Below are 7,609 nucleotides of genomic sequence, written 5' to 3' on the forward strand. Positions count from 1 at the left end.
TTTTAAAGATGTTCTTTTGAGATTCTCATCCCCTGGTTATCCAATCAAGGACTAATCTAGGTATTTCTGTAAAGGAACTTTTGTAGATATAATTAAGGTGACTCATCAGCTAAGCTGCAATAAAGAGATTGTTCAGGATTATCTTGGTGAGCACCATCTAATCATGTGAACTCTTAATAAGTAGAATAGAAAGATGTAAGCATCAGAGAAATGCAGCAGAAGAGGCAGACAAGAGAAATTAGGCAAAAGGACACAGAGACCTTGAGAAGGACTCAACTGCCATTGCTGGCTGTGAAGGGAGCCAGACTCAGGGGTGTGCAGGTAGCCATGAGAACAATTCCCACTGACAGTCAAACAGGAACCAGGGCTTGAGTCCTACACCCATAAGGAACTGTATACTACCAACACCCTGAATGAAACTGAAAGTGGATTCATCTTCAGAACTTCCAGAAAGGAATGCAGCCCTATTAATTTCTTGAAATTGGTCCTTTAAAACTAGAAGCAGAGAACCACCTGAGCTGAGACCAGATTTCTGATATACAGAACTATGGGATAATAAATAGGTGTCATCTTAGGCTACTCCATTTGTGATGATTTGTTACAACAGCTATATAAAACTAGTATAGGCAGTTACAATTATAGAACTTTCTTCAGTTTCATAATGGCATAATTTTTACCTATTTAATATTTAGCAGTTTATATTATTGCAAATTATAATCTCAGTTTCTCAACATACATAATTCAGGAATATGACAAGAAGAAAAAAAACAAACAAAAGATCAGCAATATAATAAGAAAAAGAAAAGGAAACTGTTCTACCTTTTGAAAATTACCATTAATAAAATGAAAAGGTGAGCCACATATTGGAAGAAAACACATACAACACATCTATTTCACAAAGGACTGTATCCACAATATGTGAAGAATTCTTACAATTCAATAAAATAAATCAACTCAATTAAAAATGGGCAAAAGATTTGAATAGACCCTTCACAAAGATATGTGAATGGTCAATTAGCACATGAAAAAAATGCTTAATATCACTAGTCACAGGAAAAACAAAACTTAAAACTCCAGTGAGATCCCACTTTTACCCCCCATGATTAAAAACAAACACACAAATAGATATGATGCCAAATGTTGGCAAAGATAGGAGCACCTGGTACACTTACACATTTCTGGTGGGAATGTAAAATGTTACATAGAATTGCACACTGGAAAGCTATTTGGCAGTTTCTGGGAAAGTTGAATATACACTTTATGTGAGCAATTTTACTCAGATATTACTCAAGAAAAATGAAAACAGATGTCTGCTAAAGGTTTGTACCTCAATGTAATGTCTTTATTCATATTAACAAAAAATTGGAAACAACCCAAATGTCCATCAAAAGGTATATAGATAAATTGTGTTATATCCCTCTAATGGAATATTTCTCAGCTAGTAAAAGTAAAAACTATTGAGACATGGAGCAGTTCAGATGAATCTCCAAGTATTATGCTAAATGGAAAAAGTCAGACACAAAAGGCCACTTACTGATTCCATTTATATAAGCCTCTAGGAAGGACAAATCTATAGTGATTGAAAGAAACCATGGTTCTCAGAACTGAGGATGGGGATGGGAATGGAATGGGAAGGATCACAAGTGAACTGTTGGAGATAGCAATATTTCGTTTCTTCATGTGAGGAGTTTACACAGATGTTACAATTTGTCAGTATGGACCTATAAACATTTTATGATATATAAATTATATCTCAATATAGTTGCTTTTTTGGAAAGAAAAATGGGAACCAAAAATAATAGTAATAGTGACCCCTGAATTGATACTGAATAGAATTCAAAGCTTGACTTCCAAGTAAAATAAAAATCTGACCATAACTTTAAGGCAGGTATCTTGCTGCATTGTTCTATCCAGGCAATCTTTTTGCAGTATTGAGAGATTGTGGTAATAAATTAGAAAGCCTTTCTTTGCTTCTTTACCAGAAATTAGGCTCTTTTAAATCCTCTTCTTCTCTCCAAACTTTTCTAGATTGACCCCTACAACCCTTAGGAACCACAGATTTGGTATTATGAAACTGTGTGATGATTGTGGGTCACATAAAGGGAATGATGGCAGGTTGGAGGAAAGATTCCCCAGGATTTCAGTTTAGACTCTTACCTGGGGCTATTTGCTGTTGAGATCCTGCTGCTGTCATACCCAGAATCAATAGAATAAAACTGTATCTGGGCACAGGACCACAGGCGTGGGTCTGGAGTGCTCCCAATTAGTTTCTGGCCATACATCTAAGATGGTTTCTGGCCCTATGCACCAGCTCTATGTTGAGTCATCAGCTTGGAAATAAGTTTTCTGGCTTCAAATCTTGTCCTGAAGCTGACACCATTTCTTTTTCCTTTAGATTGCTTGTACTTAGTGTGAGCATGGATAGATCTGGCCTTGCTAATACAATGTCAGCCACTCTAGCAGTATTAAAAGTACCTTGTACCTTTTCATCCGTTAGCCTCAATTCTAGTATCATCTCCTTAGGGAGGGCTTCTAGGACTGTATTAACTAAAGGAGACATCCCTCACCCCATGCCACAATGTGACACACGGTCACATTACCCAGCACTATTGTATTCATTACACGCATCAAGGTCTGAAATTATACTGGAGCTTATTTTTTATCTGTCTCTTCCCACTGGAATGATCCCAATGAAAAAAAGGACCTGGTCAGCCTGTTCATGGACTCCTTAAAACAGTGCTCAGCTTAGAGCAGGCACTCAATGAATATTTTGGAGTGAATTTATACAACAGAGGGGGAAATATTTAAAAAGTTACGTAGAATCCACATTTAATTTCTCTCAAACATTTCTATTCATACTCTTGATGAGTAAAAATTATTTAAAATAGAAAATTATATTGCATGCTACTTGCCACCTACTGATGAGAGATCTATAAACAAAAGTTGCCAAAATCCAAATTGCTTTTCTTTAAACTTTAATTCCCTTTAACAGATCTTTTAAATACTTAAAGTAAAAGTAAAGTTTAGGTCTCAATGGATGTATTTAATACTATTTAGCTATGAAGCAGATATACACTTTTACTTATGTAAGCATCAAAGAACTTTACTTGATTTTTTGCCCTTTTTACGGTTCAAAGGTTCCTATTTCAAAACTATAAATAAAAGTTAACGGAAATATGGAAATATACAGAGTAAAGTCACCTAGTGAATAAAATTGCAATATAGAGAGAAAAAGGTGTGCAAGCAAGGGAGGCAGCATTCTGTCTTGATTTATTGCTGTAAGGGAAAGAAAGAAAGTAATGATGACCCAACAATTCCAAAAACCTTTATCATTTTAAGCTAATGAAAAAACACATTTTTATAGCAGAAAAATGCAACATGTAGAAAAATATAAAAACAGGACTGTCTCCATCAGCTTAAAAAAGAAATGTGAATAGAATACTCCAAGATTATTTATTTTCAGTAGACTTTCCTTTTAGGTTTGTGGGTTAGATCCATCAACCCAAATTTGGATCTCATGGTTTCTGCCACCCCTTGACATCACAGAAGCTTGGTGTTCTACTTGGGGCAGTTGTTACAGCGTATAGAATTCTGTCCTTCCTAATTATGTCTATGTCTTAACTCCCAGTACTGGTGAATATGACCTTATTTGGAAATAGGGTCTTTGTACATAAAATTAAGTTACAGATCTCAGGATGAGAGAATACTGGTTTTGGGGTGAGCCTCCAATCCAATGATGAGTGTTCCAATAAGAAAATGCAGGAGGTTTGAGACAACCAGACACAAAGAACCAGAGGGAAGACATGTGAAGACTGAGGCAGAAACTGGAATGATGTGTCTGCAAATCAAGGAAAACAAAGGATTATGGGCAAACTAGGAAAAGAGTAGCTAGGTGAAACCATGGAATGAATTCTCCCTCTGAGCCTCCAGAAAGTACCAGCCTTGCAGACAATTAGAACTCAGACTTCTGGCCTCCAGAGCTATGAGTGAATACATTTCTGTTGCTTTAAGCCACCAAATTTGGGTAAACTGTTATGGAAATAACAGGAAACAAACAGTTGTTTAATGTTTGAAATAGTTTTTTTTATTGTAGTTGACGTATGCTTGACATATAATATTAAATTAGTTTCAGGGGTAAAGTGTAATAATTCAATATTTATTATATAAATAATTCATGATATATGTATTATAATATTATTGACTATTATTCCCTATGCTGTGCTTTGCATCCCCGTGACTTATTTAATAGGCTTTTGTGTTTAAAAGTTCGACAAACACAATGTCTTGTTACTTTGCAGATCACTGTGGGGCACTATAATCTGTGTCTTTGGGAAGCAAACTTTTAATGGTCTTTAATTAAAGCTTTCATAGGTACTGCAGGAACAGAAAATTTACTTTGGGGAACAACAGTGACAAGTTCAAGACTAGGCTAAAAGAATCTCAGACACCCTGGGGCCAATTGAAAACTCTGATTTTTCATTTTGTAACAGTTAACATTCTTGGGGAAAAAAATAATCATTTAGTAACTAGTTCCCTTGGAAGTAATAGCAAATTTTCTTTGAAGTGGTTGCTTAGCAGAGCTGTTCTTCACTCAGCTGTTCTGTAATATTTTGATTTTAATATGCTGTAGGAAAATTTGTTCTTCTAATTACTAATAAGACAAGTAAACAGAGGAGAGGCAAGGGTGAAAATGTGTTATTTAAGTGTTTAAAACATTCACTAAGGGCTTAGACGATAATATTAAATTTATAATATACTAAGTAAAAATTTAGCAAGAATTCAATATATTTAAAATGAATTTGAGGGGTACTACCTGCATGGCTCAGTTAAGCATCCAACTCTAGATTTCGACTCAAGTCATGATCTTAAGGTTGTGAGATCAAGCCTCACATCAGGCTCCACACTTGGGTGGAGCTTGCTTTAGAGTCTCTCTCCCTCTCCCTCTGCCCCTTTCCCCTAAGTAATTTTACTTGGTTAATTAATTAAAATGCATTTGACCTTTCACAACTTGAGAAACAACTTTAATAGTACTCAGTCATGTAAACAAGAATTTTAGAAACATTTTAGAAACATTCTGGCGACTATGTCTCTCCACCCCATCCTCCCATTCTCTTCTAAATACCTTCTCAATATCCCACCTTAATGCCACTCTTAGAAGAGGCTCTCATCTTTCCAGGACTAGACTTTGACAGTATGTTTCTTACTGGTCTCCTAGCTTTCATTGTGTTTCTGTTCCAGTCTGCCATCCACGCTGCTTCTAGGGTTACATGTCTATTTTAAAGAAATCACATGAATTAAATCACATGTGAATACAAATTTCTCAGCATGATACAGAAGACCTTTCCTTATCGGGCACTTGCCTAGTTTCCCTTCATTTCTCCCCACTCCCTAATCCTCACACTATGCTTGTTTTGGCAGATGCTGGTAGTTGCCTAATGAAAATCTAATCTCTCCTTTTTCCTATTCTTAGATCACCAGTTTATTCCAAGGCATAAATATTACCAGTTTAAAACATACACACATACACACACACGACATTTCTCATCTTTGTTTTAGCCAGGAATCATCATCTGACAAAATTCTGGCCAGAGAGACCTAAGCAATTGCATGTGGGAAAGCTATGGGAAGAGTTCAGTTTCTTGAAATAGTACCTGCTCTGCTTGTCCAGGGGTAGGGGATTTTGTTCAATTTCCTGGGTCCCACAGTACCCCTCTTCTATTTGCTGGTTGTTTTTTTTTTTTTCTTCTTCTTCTTTCTGTCTGGCTAAGTGGATTGAAGCTTGGAGGTAGAACAGCTTCCCCGCCCCCCTCCCACCACCACCATGAGGCAAATAAGGACGGTGGCTACCAGCTATAGATGGTAGTATGGAGAAGAAAGGAGCTTGGGATGTGGGGGACAGCATGATGTTGCTGCACCAGGCCTGGGTTGCCTGCCTCTGGTCTTTTTTTGTGAGAAAAATCAATCTCTATTTGGTTATGCCACTAATTCAGATCACATTGACATGTAACCAAATCCAATCCTAGCAGATACAACCATAGACAATATATCATTCATCTTTTCTTGAATAAATCTTTGTTATCAAGCCTCTCTTCCTCAGTAGATTTCTCTCCTGGCCCAGAAAAATCCTATTCATCATTTAGCATCCAACTCAAGTGGTACCACCTTAAAGATGCATTTCACAATTTCCATCCTAATTACTTACTATTCTGCATCAGTCCCCCTACATTTTGGGGGCATACCCTAAAATGAGCAGGCAATACTCAGGCATCGTTCTGTGAGACATGCCACTTCCCTTGTAGTACTGCCTGGAATATAAACCTTACTTGAAATTGTCAGTGGGTCCATCTGATTTCAGTGCTCTTCTCTCAACAAAATCTGAAAAAACTTGTAACTGATAGCTTATAAGGTCAAAGAAAGAAAAGAATTTTTTCAAAAAGTGCTTTTATACCAAGAAATTACTATAATATATACAGTTACAGGGAGCACAAACATATATATCGATTAATGCACATGAATATACACACATCTGTACACATAGTATATGTGGTGTGTATTCATAAGTACATACAATATGCCACTCTGCACACAAGAAATATAAATTCTATATAAATAGAACAATAATTCCGAATTAATATAAGATTTCTTAATTGAGGTATAAGTTAGTGTTTCTCAAACTTGTATATGAAAATTCCCTGGGGCTCTCACTGAAGTATAGACTAGGAGCACTAGTGTGGGGCTTTTGAGTCTGCACTTCTAACAAATTTCCCAGATATTATAGACTGCTGCAGGTTCAGGTATCACCCTTTAAGTAGCAAGGACAGAGGGAAGACTTAAGCTACTTGTATCTTAGGAGAAAGCCTCTATCTTAAAACTGGTATGGCCCTCTTTTGTTTCCTTTTTTTTTTTTTTTTTAGGATTGTGCAATTTATGCACAGTCACAAATATTTGGTGAGGCCAGTTGGCTATGTGCTCTTTAAGCCCCTTTTTTCTTATACTGGAACATACAGCTGGGCTATTATCCCAGCTTTCATTTGAGTTAGATATGGCTATATCACGAAGTCCAGTCAATGCGATGTGCTATATCCTACTTCCAGTTCTGGCTCTGACACACTTTCATATGTGATTCTACATGCTCTTTACCTTTCCACTGGCTTGATTCAGACAAACATGGTGACCTTGGAAGCCAGCTGGTAAAAATAGCAAAGACTAAAGATGGAAAGAACTTGTGATCCTGTAATGATTTTTGGAAGAGCCACCTGCTTGTCCTAGGATCACTCATTTTTGACCTTACATATTGAGAAATAAAGTTGTAAGATTTTTGAGCAAAAAATTTTTGAGCAATCTTTTTTGGGGGTCTGTTTTTACAGTAAACTTCCTGCCCTACTTAAAGCAGTAGTAATTTTGTAATCTGGTGGAAACATACCATGATATTAGTGCAAGATTGGTATTGTTTGGGACTGGCTAAGGTTTATAAATATAAATTACTGTTAAACTTGGCTTCTTTTTATTTATATACCTGTGGTCACAGGTGGACAACGAGGCTAATTGAATGTCATAAACACCATGCTTTTTTTTAAATACATGTTTAAGTTTTCTCAGCTTCATCTCC

This window comes from Nyctereutes procyonoides, unplaced genomic scaffold (genome assembly GCF_905146905.1).
Source record: "Nyctereutes procyonoides isolate TBG_1078 unplaced genomic scaffold, NYPRO_anot_genome, whole genome shotgun sequence".
Classification (NCBI taxonomy): domain Eukaryota; kingdom Metazoa; phylum Chordata; class Mammalia; order Carnivora; family Canidae; genus Nyctereutes; species Nyctereutes procyonoides.